The sequence below is a fragment of the Dipodomys spectabilis genome, unplaced genomic scaffold, assembly GCF_019054845.1.
Source record: "Dipodomys spectabilis isolate Male_0828 unplaced genomic scaffold, ASM1905484v1 ptg000453l, whole genome shotgun sequence".
Taxonomy (NCBI): domain Eukaryota; kingdom Metazoa; phylum Chordata; class Mammalia; order Rodentia; family Heteromyidae; genus Dipodomys; species Dipodomys spectabilis.
The window spans coordinates 89,985-109,648 of NW_024871130.1; the positions used below are offsets into that span (position 1 = coordinate 89,985).

Sequence of the window (19,664 nt, forward strand, 5' to 3'; positions counted from 1 at the left end):
CCCTCCACCATCTGTTGTAATTGGACTTCTTGATTATAGACTTTCTAACTGGTGTGAGGTGGTATATGAATATTGTTTTGATTTGCATTACTTTTATGGCTAGAGAGGTCGAGCATGTGTCTATTGGCCATTCTTCTTTCCTATTCAGAGAAGTTTCTCTTTACTTCTTTAGCCCACTTATTTATTGGGCAGTTGTTTCTTTGAAGATTTGTTGTTGGGAGATTTAATTTTTTGAGTTCCAGGTATATTTTAGATATAAGACCCTTGTCTGTTGTAAAGATAGTGAAAATCTTCTCCCAAACCATGGGCTTTCTATTAATCTTGTGAGTTATGTCCTTTGCCATACAGAAGCTATGCACTTTCATGCAATCCCATTTGTCCAACTTTTCTTTGATTTCTTGTGTTTCTGGGTCTCTATTAAGAAAATTTTGGCCTGTGCCAAGGAGACCTAGGGTTTCTCCTACTCCATCCTGTAAAGTTTTCAGAGTGTCTGCTTTGACTCTGAGATCTTTGATCCATTTGGAGTTGATTCTGGTGCAAGGTGATATATAAGGATCTAGCTTTAGTTTCCTACAGGTAGTTAATCAATTTTGCCAACACCATTTACTGAAGAGGCTGTCTTTCTTCCATTCTATTTTTTTTAGCTCCTTTATCAAAGATTAAATGGCTATAGGTCTGTAGGTTCATTTCTGGGTTTTCAATTCTATTCCATTGGTCCTGAGGTCTGTTCTTGTGCCAATACCAAGCTGTTTTGATTACTGTGGCTTTATAGTAGAGTTTGAAAATTGGTATTGCTATTCCTCCAGCAGTGTTCTTTCTGTTAAGGATCGTTTTTGCTATTTGGGGTCTTTTATTGTTCCATATGAATTTTTAGATTGTGTCTTCTATTTCCTTGAAGAATGAGTTTGGAATTTTGATAGGTATCGCATTGAATTTGTAGATAGCCTTGGGAAGTATTGCCATTTTCACGATGTTGATCTTTCCAATCCAGGAGTTATTTGTCACTTTCTAAGTTCTGTTTTGATTTCCATTTTCAGGTTTTTAAAGTTTTCATCATAGAGGTCCTTCACTTCTTTGATTAAGTTAATTCCTAGGTATTTTATTTTTTGTGGGGCTATTCTGAATGGAGTTTTTTTTCTTGATTTTAGCCACACTTTTCTCATTGTTGGCATATAGAAAAGCCATTGATTTTGGGGGGTTAATTTTATACCCTGCTACTTTGCCAAAGTTTTGAATCACAATGAGTAATTTGGGAGTGGAGTCCATGGGATTCTTAAAATACAAGATCACCTCAACTGCAAAGAGGCAGAGTTTTACTTCATTTTTCCCTATTTGGATCCACTTTATGTTTGCGTCTTGTCTTATTGCTGTAACTAAGCATTCTAATACTAGATTGAAGAGTAGAGGAGAGAGTGAGTATCCTTGTCTCTTTCCTGAGTTTAGAGTAAATGGCTTCAGTTTTTCACAATTGAGTATAATACTGGCTGTAGGTTTGTCTTATACAGCCTTTATTGTATTGAGGAATGTTCCATGGATTCCTAATTTTTCCAGAACCTTCATCATAAAGGGAAGGTGGATCTTGTCAAATGTTTTTTTCTGCATCTATTGAGATAAACATATGGTTCTTATCCTTACCTTTGTTGATGTGATGAATTATGTTTATTGATTTGTGTATATTGTACCAGCACTGCATCCCTGAAATGAATCCTGTTTGATTGTGCTGTATGATGTTTTTGGATGAATTGTTGAAGCTGATTTGCCAAAATTTTGTTGAGAAGTTTGGCATCAATGTTCATCAAAGATATGGGTCTTTAGTTCTTTGTTTGATTAGTTCCTGCCGGGATTTGGAATGAGGGTTATTATAGCTTCATAGAATGAATTCGGTAGTGAACCTTCTCTTTAATTTCATTGAAGTGTTGAATGAGTATTCGTGTGAGTTCTGCTTTGAAGGCCTTGTAGAATTCCACTGTAAAACAGCAGAAGGGAGTTCTCTGATTGCTGTTACTATTTCAATTCTTGATATGAGCCTGTTAAGATGGTTTAACTCATCTTGGTTTAGTCTCTGCATGTCGATATTTGCTAGAAAAGGTCCATTTTTGGCAAGTTCTCAAACTTATAAGCATAAAGTTTTGAGAAATATTCCCTTACAATATTCTGAATCTTGGTTGTTTCGGTGGTGATGTTACCATTCTCATCTCTGAGTTTATTTATTTAGGTGTGTTCTCTTCTTTTTCTGATAAGATTTGCTAAGGGTCTGTCAATTTTGTTAATGTTTTTGAGGAACCAACTCTTTGTTTTGTTGATTCTTTCTATGATTTTTTTGGATTCTAATTCATTTATTTCTGATTTAACTTTCTTTATTTCTTTCCGTCTACTGGATTGGGTTTATCTTGCTGCTCTTTTTCAAGGAGGCTCAGCTGTCTCATTAAATTGTTGGTTTCAGCTCTCTCCAATTTGTTGATGTAGGAACTCAGAGCTATAAACTTGCCTCTGAGTACTGTCTTTGCTGTGTCCCAGAGAAGCTGGTAGTTTGTGTGCTCATTTTTGTTGAATATCATGAACAATTGAATTTTGTTTCTAATCCCTTCCATGACCCACTGGTGGTTCAACAGTGTGTTGTTCAGCCTCCATATGTTACTGGACTTTCTTTGGTGGATTTTGGTGTTGAGTTCTAATTTTATTCCCTTGTGGTCTCAGAGAATGCAAGGTATAATTTCAATGTTTCTGAATTTGGACAAATTTGCTTTGTGATCTAAAATGTTGTCTATTTTGGAAAATGTTCCATGTGCTGCTGAGAAAAACGTGTATTCTGATGCTGCTAGGTGAAATATTCGGTAGATGTCTGTTAAATCTAGTTGATCTATGCAGTTGTTTAGGTCTGCGGTTTCTATGTTGAGTTTTTGCTGAGTTGATCTATCTAGTGGCGATAGTGGAGTGTTACAGTCCCCAACAATTAATGTCTTCAGATCTATATGAGATTTGAGAGAAAGGAGTGTTTCTCGGATAAATTTGGGTGTTCCGTTGTTTGGCGAATAACTATTTACAATTGTACTATCCTCCTGAAGGAGAGATCCCTTCATTAGTGTGTAGCGACCTTCTTTATCTCTTCTAACTAATTTTAATTTGCAGTCTATTTTATCTGATATTAGTATCGCAACTCCTGCCTGTTTATGGGGATCGTTTGCTTTGTAGATTTTGTTCCAGCCTTTCAAAGTCAAAATGTGTTTGTTTTTATGGTCCTTGCCCAATTTCTATACAAGACTGCCCAACACCTTGCTACCTTGTTATCATCTCCACTGGGTGAGAAGCACATGTGAAGGCTACTCTGATCTAATTCACTTAGTAAAGAAAGGCATATGCAACGTGAGTAATTTTCTACATTCTGGAGTTGGAAAGTTAAGGTATAAATGATTCTTGATTTCTAGATCTGTTGCTGTTGGTGAGAAGACAAACATACTCATGAAATATTTTTATTTATTATTAGTATGAACAATGAATTAATTCAGATCAGTCATGAAGAAGCACCAAGCTCTTCTCCATGAGTGGTACAGGGCTGACGCTGGATGTGATGGAAAAAGATGGGGTCAGCTGAAACAAAGAGGCTACCCCTCTTGATCTTTGCACTGTTTAGCCAGTATGTCTGAAAGAAGACCCCTGTCTCTGCCAGGTGCTTGTGGCTCATGCTTATAATCCACGTTATTCATGAGGCAAACATCTGAGGAATGAGGTTCAAAGCCAGCCTGTGTAGGGAAGTTCATGAGACTCATCACGAATTAGGAGCCCAAATATCTGGAAGTGAAACTGTGGCCTAAGTTCTGCTCTTGACTAAAAATCAAACAAACAAGAAAAAATAAACAAACAGAAAAACTGACTGAGCCAGTCCCTGAGATCAAGCCCAAGACCAGCACAAAAGATGGAGGAGGAAGAGAAGCCCTCTTCCATACTAGAATCCGCACTCCGCACCCCCATAGAGAGTTCTCAGAGGGCTGGAGCTGACTCCTCTATGTAAGTGTCAAAGAGCAGAAATGGAGAAAATGAGCATTTCTGGTGAAAGGAGCACTGGTGCAACAGCAAGCTGGGGCAAAAGGGAAAGGCTCCAGCTTGGCATTGCCAATTGCACAGCAGTTATCCCAGGCGTTTTTATGGCTGAGGCCTCTGGACATCTCCAAGGCAGAATATCTCTATTTTAGATTATAAAAAATACTGTGATACTTCATGAACTGAAACCTTTAAAATGGAGATATTTGATAACTATTTTCCTATACACAAAGATGATATCTACTGCTCATTTAAAAACAAATCCAAGGAAAGAAATATAATTGCAATGGGAGAGTGCTTGCCTTACATGCATTATGTCCTGGTTTCCATCTAAAGCACTGGAGAAAAAAATGAGAAAACATGGAAAAACCGCCCAGAGTTATCAGAGCATAAAAAGAGCATGTCTGTGCAATGGAGGCAAAGTCTCTCTCCCAGAGAAGTTGTCTTTTACTTTGGCCTTGAGCCGTCCTGTGTGCAGGCTCCTTGACATCATATCATGGCCCATCGCCCCTGGAACAATAAACACTGTGATGAGGTGACTATACCCCAGAGGTAGGTACCAAAATTATAACCTACTCAGAAGGACTAAAGAATGCATAAAGATCTTGGGCTGGCTTTGTGGAGCTTCGGACTAGGCCTGGGGAGTGATATGACCTGCAGACTGTCCAATGGTCTTGAGAGACATATAGTTCATTCCTAAAGACACCTCATTAATACTTACATAACCCACATCAACTAATGCCTTCCCTCCCATGGGCCTGTCCTGTCTAGCAAGGGTTCTGATGGTCTTTTCCTTCAATAAAGTTATGCTGTCTTACCTCTTCCTTTTTGTCTGTAGACTCTTTCCTCAAACAAAGGAGACAAAGGACCTGATCCAGGTGTTACATTTTATTTTTCTTGTCAGTCGAAAGGCTTGAACTCAGGACCTAGACACTGTCCCTCGTGGCTAGTGCTTTTCCACTTTGAGCCACAGGACCACTTCTGGATTTCTGGTGGTTAATTGGAGATAAGTCTCAAACTTTTCTACCTGGGCTGGATTGAAACTCTGAGGTTCAGACCTCAGCGTCCTAAATAGCTAGGATTACAGGTGTGTGAGCCACCAGTGCTGGACAAATGGTTGTGTGTGTGTCTGTGTGTGTGTGTGTGTGTGTGTGTGTGTGTGTGTGTGTGTGTGTGTGTGTGTGTGTGTTGGTCCTAAGGCTTAAATTAATGCCTAAACGTTGACTTGGATTTTTTTTTTTTTTTTGCTGAAGATTAGTGCTCTACCACTTCAGTCATAGCTCTACTTCGGGATTTTTGGTGGTTAATTAGGGATAAGAATCTCACTGAATTTTCTTGCCTGGATTGGCCTTGAACTTAGATCCTCAGATCTTAGTCTGCTGAGTATCAAGAAATACCAGCTAGAGCCACCACCACCACAGCTGAGTATTGTATTTTCTTCCATTCTCTGCTAACTCATGATAAAGAGGCTCTTTCCTAAATTCCCATAGATTTTAGAGTGCTGTGTGGAACACCAGCTATGCACAAGTAATGAAAGCTGAAAATCTCAATGGGAAAATGGTGCCCTTCTATGGATATTCTGCATCATTCACTATAGTACTGAGCAGTCCCATATGCAGACACTATACATCCCATCACCATGGCACTGAGCAGTCTTGTGAACAGAGCCATAGACATTGGATCAATATGGCCCTGAGCAGTCCTGTGTGTAGACCCAAAAGATATCAAATAACCATGACCTTGATAGTTAAGCATCTGACCCCTACATTAGGATAAAAACCCAACAGTGAAGACTTTCATAGGGGAGGCTGGACGTGAGGGATGTGTTTATTAGAGGAAAGTGGCTGCTAACAGATCTGAAGTGGGTGGGTGACATGGTGGAGTAGGGTCTTGGAAAGCCTCTACTGGGAGGTATGTGTCCATGGCGTCTTCAAGGAGCAGATGTGTCAGTGTTAGGGAAGAAATGACTAAAAGAAGGATTCAGCTTGTTTCCCCTGTGGTCTATGGAATTCATTTACTAGGAACAATCAGGATATAATCTGTGTATGAGAAACAAAGGTTTCACCTATCATCTACTCAATGCATGGGGATGAGACTCTGGTCCAGGGAAACCTTGTGCTGAGTGGCTGACATCACTAAGTCACACATCTGTGAGTACCCATCATGTTTGCAGACTCAACACCTAGGTATACCATGTGTGATTGAAACAAACGCATTCCCGGTGTGTCCCTTGGGCACTGATGATACTCTAGCACAGGTTTGGTGGCAACGCAAAAAGGGCTCAAGATAAAAGCATTCAGGATCCACCAGCTTTGGTGCCCAGGAAGTAGAAAAAAAGGTCTGTTTTGAAGCAGGCCATCATATTGATACTGAAAACCTAATAACTGAATCACATCTTTTGTCTCTATGATCTCAAAGAATGAGTTCATGGATACAGAGGGAAGAATAAAACAGCAATGATATATTGAAGAAGAGAATATCAAATGTCTTGCTAGACAGGAGGGGTCCTAAGGGAAGGTACTTACTGGGATGCTTTGTACAGGGTTTTATTGTCTGTAGGAGAGAGCTATGTGACTCTCAAGGTCATAGGTCAGTCTGTGGCCATATCCATCCCAGACCCAATCAGAGATGTCACACAGCCTGTATGAGATATCTGCATCCTTTAGCCCTTTTAATGGATGTCTGGTCCAGCAGACACCTGTGAGGCTCAATCAGGTCACTGTTCACATGGAAGTCTACTAGTGGCTCAATTGATAGAGCTTCTCTTTGAGCTTTGTGTTGTGGTGTGTGTGTGTGTGTGTGTGTGTGTGTGTGTGTGTGTGTGTGTGTGTGTGTATGTGTGTGGTTAATTGGAAATAGGAGTTCCAAGAACTTTCCTTCCCTTCTGGGCTAACACTGAACCATGATCCGCAGATCTCAGCCTCATGATTAGCTAGGATTACAGATGTGATCCATAAACAAAGGGCTGAAAAAGTAGTCTTTTAATAAATTCATTTAAAGGAAGTATGAAAACAGCACCATTACTTAAAATTCAATCACCCCTCAGTATCCTCATGGAATGGGCTCGAGGACCCCCACCAATAACAACATCTTCACACACTCAAGTTCTTTATATAAAATAGTATTTGTATAGAACCTACAAATAATCTGCCACACACATTCAAGTGTCTCTACATGACATCATACTTATTAACAGGTACATGCTATGTAGCCAGTGGTTTTACTATAGAGTACAGTACAAGTATATGAGAAGAAAATAGTGTATAATTATTTCCCTTGACAAGCCACATTTGGCGGAATGTACAGTGTTGGCATGTGCAGAGACAATAGCAGGTGAATTAAAGGTGAACCTGAAGATGAAAACTGGCAGGAATGGAGACGAGAAACATGCGAGGAGGTGGAGAAGGAATGGGTTAAGGCCTGAGGCATTTGGAACTTGCGGACTGGAGAAGAGGAGCCAGTGGCCCAATTAACAGTACTGGGGAAGGAAAAGGGACGAAGAGGAAGGATTAATTCACATATATTTGTTCTTATCCTGTCAAGATTTATTTAGCTTCCTTCAGAATTGAAGTTCTAAGAGAATTATCAGAATTCTCAAGTCCATTCCTTACTAAGTCAGAAATGGATTTCATCTCACAACAAGATGGTAATCACAAAAATATTCAACATCTCCATGGAAGTTTTAAAGGGTAATATCAATCAATGACTTGAATTACCTTGACAAGGAAGACACCTGTAAGGGTTTATGGGTGAGTAACTTTAAAAACTCCCACAATGACAACTGGCTCTTAACAGCCCAACACTCATCATGAAGCAAGGAGCTCTTCCTTCAATGTTGTCTTTTCCATTTTTTGTGAAGCAAGATTACCATATTGTTCCTCTGTAATTTAAGAGACAGTGTCGAGAAAGAGAATGGATAAGTTTGAATCACCTCTTGATGACAAGAAAGCTGAAGCAATTTGATTGTCTCATGACTGTCTCATTGACCAAGGGGCAAAAAGGGTAGTCACAGTTGAGTGGCATTTTCCATCCACACTCCAAATGCATTTCTACTTTCTTCTGCCTGTTCTGAATCCACATAAGCTAGCTTATATTGACAGCATCAGTAAAGACTGACTAGCCTCGGAGGATTGGCAGGGATGGGATGGTGTGCAAAAGGCGGAAGTGACCAGGAGGCCTGAAAAGAAGGGAGGGCTGAAGTGAGAGAACCACTGCTAATCCCTCTTCAAAAAATCCCTCAATGGCTGAACCAATCTTTTCTGTTTCTATGTCTCAAATGCTGTAATTTCTGTAATGAATGCTGAGAGTCACTTAAAATCATAAGCTCTGCCCCTAAGTTTCTTGTCAATTATAGGCCTACGTCAACTCTTGTCCCCACAGGCAAAAAATATGTTCCTCCAGCCACCATGGTGGACGTAGAGCCTGGAACCTTAGACTCAGTGAGATTAGGACCATTTGGCCAGAGCTTCAGGCCAGACAACTTCATATTTGGTATGTCATCATGGTCTATGGGTCCTAACATCCAGGCACTCCAGTGCTGGGCTGAGCCTTTATACACCTAGATATTGTCCTCAGCTAACCCACCTATTCCAGTCCACTGGAGTCATGCCCCTGGCCACTCAGACAGCTCAGATCAGTGCCACTCTTCAAGCACTCTATGACAAAGTAGCCTCTAAAGGGAAAGATCAGCAATCAGGGAAAGCCTCCAACAAGGTTTCAGCGCTGCTGGTCATTTCAAAGGCCCGGCAATAACAGAGAACTACTTCAGGACACCAGAAATCAAAGCACAGCTATGTGTGAGCAAGGTGCAGACAAGTGCTTGCAGCTTAGCTTTCCTATGATCACACTGTGCTCCTGTCCCTCCTGTGAAAATAACTACATTTCCAGTATTGAGGCAGGCTCTGTTCTTCATTTCTACAAGTAGTTGATTTGAGTTAAAATGTATCTTCCTCCATATTGTCTTTATTTCTTTAGAACCTGGGTGATTTGTAGGGTCCCAGATACATTGAAAACATTTCCTTTATTTCACCAAAGTTATCTAAAGTAAAAGCAAAGGTTGGCCCAGAAGAGTCCTATTGTCTTCACAATACAAATGTCACAGTAAATATTCTTGGAGAGTGTGTCTCATCATGTCTGATAGGCCAGAGTGGGGCAGCCAATAACTGGGCCAAGGGCTACTACACAGAGGATGCCGAGCTGGTGGAGCCGGTACTGGATGTGGTGAGGCGGAAGTCAGAAAGGTGTGACTGTCTACAGGGTTTCTAGCTGGCCCAGTCCTTGGGAGGTGGCACCAGGTCAAGTATGGGCACCCGGATTCTCAACAATATTCAAGAAGGGTACCCAAACCGCATCATGAACACCTTCAGTGTCATGCCCTCCCTGAAGGTGTCAAACACAGTGCTGGAGCCCTACAACACGATCTTCTCTGTCCACCAGCTGTTGGAAAATGGAGATGAAACTTTCTGCATCGACAACGAGGTCCTGTACAACATCTGCTTCTGTAACTTGAAGCTGCCCATGCCCAACTATGGCGACCTGAACCACCTGGTGTCAGCCACCAACAGCGGGGTTACCACCTGCCTGTGCTTCCCTGGCCAGCTGAATGCAGACCTGCACAAGCTGTCCTTGAATCTGATGCTCTTTCCCGCCTGCACTTCTTCATGCCTGGCTTTGTGCCCCTGACCAGCCGTGCCAGCCAGCAGTACCATGCTCTCTCAGTGCCCGAGCTTCACCCAGCAGATATTTGACGCTAAGAACTTGATGGTCACCTGTGATCTCCGCCATGGCTGCTACCTGACAGCAGCTGCCATCTTCCGAGGCTGCATGTCCATGAAGAGGTGGATGAGCAGATGCTCAACGTGCAGAACAAGAACAGCAGCTACGTTGGAGACTGGATCCCCAACAATGTGAAGACGGCTGTGTATGACATCGCCCCTTCCCTCCCCCACCTCCACATGGACTCACGATGTCGGCCACCTTCATCAGCAACAACATGGCCATCTAGGATCCCTTCAAGTGCATCTCAGAGCAGTTCAGTGCCATGTTCCAGTGCAATGCATTCTTGCACTGGTACATAGGTAAGGGCATAGATGAAATGGAGTTCACTGAAGCTGAGAGCAATATCAATGACCTGTTGTCTGAGTACCAGCAGTGCCAAGATGCTACTGCTGATGAACAGGGGGAATTTGAAGAAGACTTGGTGGAGGAACTAGTTTAAGACTTCCAATTGCTAGCAGTGCAACAGGAGTGTCAGAGCCTGCCTACTTCTCAAATTAATGGTGCTTTCCTGAGCTCCTGTTGTCCTGCAGTGGGATTCTTGCTGTGAATCATTATGCACAGCCTTTCCTGTCAGGAACTCACGGGTGGTGAATGTAAAAATACAGATTACTTTTAAATATGATTGTATGAAAGCCTTATTTATATAAATAAAGAAGTATACATTTTATACTCTTAGTCCTTATTCTTCTTAAGAATCCCTTTTATTCTTTCAATGTATTTGAAATATAAAGTTGGCCAGCAGGATTTAATCTTAGCAATATAGGACTGGTGCTCAAGAGGAGTTTCAAATTCATGGTGTTCCTGCTATTTTGAAGAGGAGAATGACAAACGCCAATATTTTTTATTTTCCCTGGCCCAGTTTTAAAGTTAGCAATCTCTCAATACCATGCCAGTAGCAAAAAAGCAGGTTGAAGAGAAAGAAAACCAAATCTAGATGTTACAATTTTCCTAGTACCAATTTGATATTTGTAGTACTGAAATGATTGTCGTTCAAGGCTTGTCTGGGCACTGAGGTAGCAGGGCCTCTTCCTCCTTTATTCTGACACAGGACTGGCTATACCTGCCACCCATTACACATTCCTCTTTGGGAATGGAACCACAAAAGGCAGTTATGAATACTGGCCATTACAGATCTACTTCTCCTTCACACAATGGTAGGTTCTTGTCTCATGCCCCATCAGAGGGATTGCAGTCACATTCCCCAGAAACAGTAGCAGGAACCACGATCCCTGTGCTTACAGTTCAGTTTACAGTGAAGCAGAACTCACAGGATGAGTGCAAGATCTTGGTTGCCAGGGTAGTTTCTCAAGGCATCTGGCAACATTAAGAACAGAAGTGAGTCTAGCTGTTTGAGGGAGTGAAAAGCTGACCAGCCCCATAGTGTATCAAGAACTGCTTGATTCTCTCCTTCCAAATGAAGGAGAGAAGGGGAGACATGGCCCAATGACCCATTCTCATACTCACTTTTCCAGCATTCAAAGCTATCTGAGGCCCACGGGGAGTTGTAAGGACAAAAGGGATGCATGGAGCTAGCCTGTTGGGTATGGTTACTTTACATGAGTAAGATAGAAATCTCAATTGCTTAGAACCTACAATGGCCAGGAAGAGGTCGAACACTTCTGTTTTCACTGGAGGCCAAATCAGTCAAGGGTTCTTTTTGCAAGAATCTTTCACTCCTCTTACAGTGAGGCTTCAGGTAGGTTGTCTGTGCCAGGCATTCCTCCATGGCCACCAATAACCTGTAATCCACTTTTTATTCAGAAACAGGACCTATGGGAATCCAGCAACTTTTAGAAAGCTCTAAGAAAAAGATACCACTGGGTGAGGTGCAAGTTCCTTGCTGCTAGTAAAGTTGGGAAATAGTAAGTTCCCTAAGCTTTCCTCTACCAGGCCTGAGGTTGGAGTAGGGTGGAGATGAGTGGGGTATAGATCTTTAAGCCAAGCTCATCTCACTCATTAGAAAGTAAACTTCCCCAGGGGGTGATCTGTGACTAGAAGCAGGATGTTTTCTGTCCTTGCCCCAAGGCATATCAAAGTGCAAATAGCTTCCAATGTGGGAGTCCTAGGGAGTAGGTGTTGGCCAGCAAATTGACACTCCTGGATCTCTAGTCCTGGAACTGATCAGGTTGCATGATCTCCAAATCCAATAAGGCTGCTGGGTCAGAACTGAAGGCAGGTCTGGCCAAGGCACTCTCACTCCTCAGTGGGTTAAGGACTGAGGCCAAGCTGTGATGGAGGCCCCACCTAGCATATCTACCAGTATTTGACTAAGAATATTTTTGTTTTATCTTAAGTACTTATTTATGAGCCTTTTCTGGTGGCTTTGGATTATTACTTTACACTCTTGATGAAGTAGTTCTTGTTTCACAATTAATGACTCTTGCCTCACCCCTCAGAAAACTCCTGTTGATAATTTTATCAGTAGATCACCATATATTTCTCAGGCATGGCTTTTGTTTCCTCCTAGCCAGAGCTCTGCACTAATTGCCACACAAGCCAACATTGAGGTGACTCCTATAGACAGGGTGATTATTTTGTCCAAATGCTAAGTGCAGCATCTCACTTATTCTCATGTACCTTGGTAACTGTATCAAATACTTAATAGAGTCCTTGACTAGTATGATAACCAAAGCTCTGGGTGAAGATGAAACTCAATGGTAGAGTACATCCCTGCCATGCACAAGACTCTCTGTTCAGTCCCCAGCACCAAAAGGAGGAAAGGTAACAAATGTTTAAAAAGTGGGGTTGAAATTAGGAAAGCAACTCCATTTGTAATAGACCCACAAAAAAATAAAATACCTAGGAATTAACTTAACCAAAGAAGTGAAGGACCTCTATGATGAAAACTTTAAAAACGAAAAATGAAATGAAAACAGAACTTAGAAAATGGGAAAAACTCCCATGCTCCTGGATTGGAAAGATTAACATCGTGAAAAGGGCAATACTTCCCAAGGCTATCTACAAATTCAATGTGATACTTATCAACATTCCAACCTCATTCTTCAAGGAAATAGAAGAGGCAATCCAAAAATTCATATGAAACAATAAAAGACCCCGAATAGCAAAAACGCTCCTCAACGGAAAGAACACTGCTGGAGGAATATCAATACCAAATTTCAAACTCTACTATAAAGCCATAGTAATCAAAACAGCTTGGTATTGGCACAAGAACAGACCTCAGGACCAATGGAATTGAATTGAAAACCCAGAAATGAACCTACAGACCTATAGCCATCTAATCTTCGATAAGGGATCTAAAAAAATAGAATAGAAGAAAGACAGCATCTTCAGTAAATGGTGCTGGCAAAACTGATTAACTACTTGTAGAAAACTAAAGCTAGAACGTTATCTATCACCCTGCACCAGAATCCACTCCAAATTGATCAAAGACCTCGGAGTCAAAGCAGACACTCTGAAAACATTACAGGATGGAATAGGAGAAACCCTAGGTCTCCTTGGCGCTGCCCGAAATTTTCTTAATAGAGACTCAGAAACACAAGAAATCAAAGAAATGTTGGACAAATGGGATTGCATGAAGTTGCAGAGCTTCTGCATGGCAAAGGACATAGCTAGCAAGATCACTAGAAAGCACACGGATTGGGAGAAGATCTTCAGTAGTCATACAACGGACAAGGGTCTCATATTTAAAATATACTTGGAACTCAAAAAATTAAATCCCCCAACAACAAACCCTCAAAGAAACACTGCCCAATAAATAAGTGGACTAAAGACTTAAAGACAAACTTCTTTGAAGAAGAAAGAAGGATGGCCAATAGACACATGAAGAAATGCTCAACCTCCCTAGCCATAAAAGAAATGCAAATAAAAACAACATTGACATACCACCTCACACCAGTTAGAATGGCAAACATCAAGGATACAGGTGGACCTGTTGCAACAATGAGAAGTACAAGTTGTCATGTCCAAAACGAGCTTTACAACGTTGGTGCGGGGGGGGGGGGGAGGGGGGGAAGGAGAAGGATTGGGATTAGGGGGGGAGGGGGGAGGCTGGGAAGGGATGTGAAGGGTAAACAAAAGAGGAGGCTGCAATACTTGGTAAGAAATGTACGCATTATCCTGCCCATGTAACTGTAACTCCTCTGTACAGTATGTTCACAAATAAAATTAAATTAAATTTAAAAAAAAAGTCAAGAACTCTAATAACAACAGTTGCTGGAGGGGATGTGGACAGAAGGGAACCTTACTTCATTGTTGGTGGGAGTGTAAACTTGTTCAACCACTTTGGAAAGTAGTATGGAGGGTCCTCAAAAGACTCCATATAGAGCTCCCCTCTGACCCAGCAATCCCACTTTTGGGCATTTACCCAAATGTTTACAAACAAGACCACACTAATGCTACCAGCACAACTATGTTTATTGCAGCATTATTTACCATAGCTAAGATCTTTAACCAACCCAGGTGCCCCTCAGTAGATGAATGGATCAAGAAAATGTGGTATATACACAATGGAATTCTATGACTCCATCAGAAAGAATGACATTGCCCCATCTGTTAGGAAATGGAAAGACTCAGAAAAATTATATTAAGTGAAGTAAGCCAAGCCCAAAGAAACATAGGTACCATGATTTCCCTTATTTGCAATATCTAGTATATGTATGAGTCAAGCAGAAAAGGTCAGATAAGGTGATGTTAGGAAAATGAACCCTAAGATATGTATTTTATATGTTTTTTTTCTTTCATGCATTTGTTTCTTTTTTTTTTTTTTTTTTTTTTTTTTTTTTGTTTTTTGAATTTTTTTTTTTTTTAATTTAATTTAATTTTATTTGTGAACATACTGTACAGAGGAGTTACAGTTACATGGGCAGGATAATGTGTACATTTCTTACCAAGCATTGCAGCCTCCTCCTTTGTTTATCCTTCACATCCCTTCCCAGCCTCCCCCCTCCCCCCCTAATCCCAATCCTTCTCCTTCCTCCCTCCCCCCAGCCCCCCCCCCCCCCCCCACCAACATTGTAAAGTTCGTTTTGGACATGACAACTTGTACTTCTCATTGTTGCAACAGGTCCACCTGTATCCTTAAACAACTGGTTTTTCCCCATCTCCTCCACAAGTTATACTGACATCAAATATAGTGAAAGCAAGGGTTATACTGTGGGTGAGGGACATACAAAGCAACAAAGAGATAATCTTATAAATGTGTTAGAAACACATGCATGAAAGAAAAAAACATTAAAATACACATCTAAGGGTTCATTTTCCTGACATCACATTATCTGACCTTTTCCGCTTGACTCATACATATACTAGATATTACAAATAAGGGAAACCATGGGACCTACGTTTCTTTGGGCCTGGCTTACTTCACTTAATATAATTTTTTCCAAGTTTTTCCATTTCCTAACAAATGGGGCAATGTCATTCTTTCTGATGGAGGCATAGAATTCCATTGTGTATATATACCACATTTTCTTGATCCATTCATCTACTGAGGGGCATCTGGGTTGGTTCCATATCTTAGCTATGGTAAATAATGCTGCAATAAACATCATGCATTTGTTTCTAACGCAATTATAAGATTATTTCTTTGTTGCTTTGTATGTCCCTCCCCCACAGTATAACCCCTGCTTTCACTATATTTGATGTCGGTATAATTTGTGGAGGGGAAGGGGATAAACAAGTAGTTCAATAAGGATACAGGTGGACCTGTTGTAACAATGGGAAGTACAAGTTGTCATGTCGAAAACGAACTTTACAACTTGCGGGGGGCGGGGGGGATTAGGTGGGGGGGCAGGGAGGATGGGAAAGGATGAGAAGGGTAAACAAAGGAGGAGGCTACAATTCTTGATAAGAAATGTACTCACTATCTTGCCCATGTAATTGTAACCACTCTGTATAGTATTTTCACATTAAATAAAATTAATTTTTGCAGCAAGAAAAAACATAAAATAAAAATAAATTGTAAAAAAAATAAAAAATCAACAACAACAACAAAAATACAAATGTTAGGCTCAGAAGACAAAATATTAGGACTCATGGAAAAACACACAGATTGGCACTGAAGAGTTGTGTCATGAGGGAATACTGGTAGAATGTTTGTAGGGGGAAAGAAGAGAGCCCCTTGATGAATGTACCCTTTTAGAAAGCAGAGGTAGGAACAGGGAATGAACCTCTCGTAGTCATCCTAGGCCATGGAAGGAAGAAGCCCTGACATGTATGTTGCTCTAATGGGACCAGAGTCTAAAGTGGCACCACCATACCAGGCCACGGCCCAAGAACAGGTTTGTCAGAAGGAACTTCTTGCACTGAAGAGATTTCTTTTGACCACTTTGGCCTTGTTAATCATATTTCCTTACGCTGTTTCCTTTTTCCTTCCACCTTGTCATACCTATAGCAGATCCTGTCCAGGAGACCCATTCTCTCTAATCTCATTCTCAAAAAGTCTCCCAGTTTAGAGCTGTACATATCCTAGACAAAAATTAGGGGGTGGTTATTCTGTCAGACATAGAATGAAACTAAAAGGTATCTTTGAAGTAGACTTTGACAAGGTTCTCATATGGACAGTGTTTTGTTGATAAGTCCTGGAATTGCGACCTGCTTTAGATCTAATTCTGAGATGATAGTGGAAGACAACTGGTGATAGGACTTCATGGACCGCTGTGATTTCAAAACCTTGGCAGGTACATCCCCATTCATAGATGTGCTATCAGCCAACATACATATGTCTGTTACAGGAGTGATGACTGTGAAAAGGAATTTATTGGCGACAGAGGAGACCAGCCTTTAGACAAGTTGTTGCCTTTCAGTGTGAGGCAGACAAAGAGTGCCTATGGATACAGAGTAATTTCAGGAAGCTTCCTCCAAGTCTTGTTATCACAAAATCATCTGAGAATACCTGTAAACCCAGAGGTGAGAGACATGTGCTTTGTGCTTTTGCACCACTGCTTTGCTGCGTGGCTCTTTATGCTCTTCTGAAACCTCCTTCTGAGCTGGTCCACAATGTTCCCAGGAGGTGGGAAGCAGAGGGGACTTGGCAGCTAGGCTGCTAATCACTCTGGCCACACTGACTTGGGCTGGGCATGAGCTGGGCATCTGCTGCATTCTAGTGGTATGTGCCCAGTGGGAAATTTTGCTCTTTCTAAGAGCAAGTTCTCTGTCCTTGGGCCATCTCCCAGGTCAGGATGTCTTTATTTGCAGAGGCTGAAGCTTTGCCATAGCTCTCATCTTGACAGGTGTCTTTCTGTTTTTCAATTTTCTCTTCCTTCCTTCCTTGCTTCCTTCCTTCCTTGCTTCCTTCCTTCCTTGCTTGTTTCCTTCCTTCCTTCCTTCCTTCCTTCCTTCCTTCCTTCCTTCCTTCCTTCCTTCCTTTCTTTCTTTCTTTCTTTCTTTCTTTCTTTCTTTCTCTCTCTCTCTCTTTTTCTTTCTTTCCTCTCTCTTTCTCTTTCTTTCTTTATTCTTTGTTTCTTTCTTTTTTTTTTTTTTTTTTGTTGGTCATTGGTCTTGAACTCTAGGCCTAGAAACTGTCTCTTAGCTCTTCGGCTCAAGGCTAGCTCTCTATCACTTGAGCCATAGTGCCACTGCTAGTTTTCTGGTGGTTTATTGGAGATAAGTATCTTAAGGGCTTTCCTGTACAGGCTGGATTTTAACTGTCATACTTAGATCTCTGCCTCCTGAGTAGCTAGGTTCACAGTCATGGGCCACTGGTGCCCAGCTTGACAGCTTTCTTATTTGTGCAAGATAACAATGGCTATGTTGTGTTCTGTGAGGAGTTTCCCTATCATCCTACAACACTGATGGTCTTAGTGATGTGGCAGAGCACACAGCAATGGAGCTTTCTATGCATGCACATTGACTAGTATCTGAAAAGCCAGCTTGCAAAGGCCAGGAAAGCTCTACAATTGCATACATCTCAATTTGCACTGGGCATAACCAAATATTAAGTTCTAGTGTTGGTGGCTTTCCTTGGTATACAGTTTAAGCAGGTTGTTTCCAGATGTCTATCATTTAACTCAATTGACTCAATTAACTTATCTGCTCTTTCTATGGGTCTGACATAAATGTCTGCTTATCAGAGGCCAATAACTGATTTTAAGTCTAAGTGAAATCCAGCAAGTGCTCGACTAAGAGTGCTATATAGATAATGTACAGCTGCATAGTACTTGTGCTGCACACTTCTCATAACTTCACCAAATTCTAAATATTTCTTATAGAGAGGAAAGAAGCCATACTTTTATGGCTTCTTTGCATAGGTATTTGAATCCATCTAATGAGCACATCTTATATTTGTTTGCTTTTTTTTATAGTATTGTTGTTTGATTGGACTCAAAGCCTTATACATGCTAGGCATGAACTCTACCACACCTCCAGCCCCCTTCTTGCTTTCAGTATTTAAAGTAATTTTTGGGCATTGAGCCCATACACTTCCCTCAGAGCTGGGATTGCAGGCATGAACCACCTAGACAGAAGTATTTCTTGAGATAAGGTCTTCTTGTTAACACTTTGCCTAGACTAGCCTGGGACCTCAGTCTTGCTCATCTCTATTATTCCCCAGAATAACATGCCTATGGTTTGAAATGCTATAATCCCATTATTATTCTGGGTTCTCTAATTGGAGTTTTGTGATGTAGTACTAGAAGGCACTGCCTTATTACTTGACTTGAAATTATAAACCTTAATCAGTGGATATAATTCTGCTCTAGACTTTCAAAACCTCATATCAATGTGTGGACACTGCTTATTGTTAAACCATAGTTCAGGATATGTTGCATGACTTTAAGCCTCACTTTTTACACACACACGCACACACACACACACACACACACACACACACACACACACAAAGACACACACACCATTGTCTTCTGTGGTGACTTTGTACATCTTATGTGAGACCACCTGTCCTGTGCAGCTTGGAGTTTCTCTCACTAATCTTGCTGCTCTCCATCCTATTCCCTCCTCCACTGTCAAGTCTCTGGCCTTGACAGTGGCTGAGGCTTGTAGAACTGGGGTTAGAAAAAGAAAAATGATAGATACAGATAGTTAAACAGAAACCGCATCTCTTGCACTTTTAGGTGATTTTCGATGCATGTTTTCATCAGATCCTCACTCCTACTTTTTCTACCAGCGTCCCACTGCCATGTTCTTCTCCTGGCTCCCACAGAAGGTTCAGCTGATATTATAGGAAACAGAAACATTGTGCTTCTGCAAAACCTGCATTATTGCTGCTTTGAGTGAATCTATTTTTGTCACGAGAATTTTTCTTAATGGAATATGGGAGAATCAGATAAAATAATTATTTAAACAATTTCACTTAAACTTTTTCTTTCTTACTCAGTTTATTTAAATAAACTTTATTTGTCTAAATGGGACACTACACAAAACAATCTTTCTGTATATTTTTTTTGCTTATTTCTCTGGGGTCATGTCTCAATTTCTTAAACTTTTTGATGCTAAGATCCACATTGTGGCAAATATCCAAAATGGAAAGGAAGGGAAGTGAGAATGCAGATCAAATAACATCTAACATCATCCACTGTCTAGGGCTGCTATTTCAACTATTGGATTGATGATGGTCAGTTTGCAGATTAATTGTCATGAAATGGCCCTTACATCATTTATAAAACTGAGTAGCTTGGGTTCCATTTGTAGCATTGGTCTTTTGATGTCTGCAGACTATGTGTCTGAAGGATGCAAAAGCAAGCTCCTCTCCACAGAAGTGAGATCTCCTCTCATGATAGAGTGAGATAACGTGGGGAGTTTTCAAAGGAAGAGGCTATTACTCAGCAGTCCGATACTAGAGGATTTAGAGAGAGAGAGCAAAATAAACCCCAAAACTGCCCCTAGAACTTGACCTCTTCCCACTCAATCCTTCCTTCTTCAGATAATAAAGC

General features: G+C 41.0%; 1 pseudogene; it reads left to right on the plus strand.

Annotated features, from left to right (window-relative positions):
* The first annotated feature begins 7,336 nt into the window (after positions 1-7,336).
* LOC122098032 lies at positions 7,337-10,255 on the plus strand (annotated as a pseudogene).
* Positions 10,256-19,664: the final 9,409 nt, after the last annotated feature.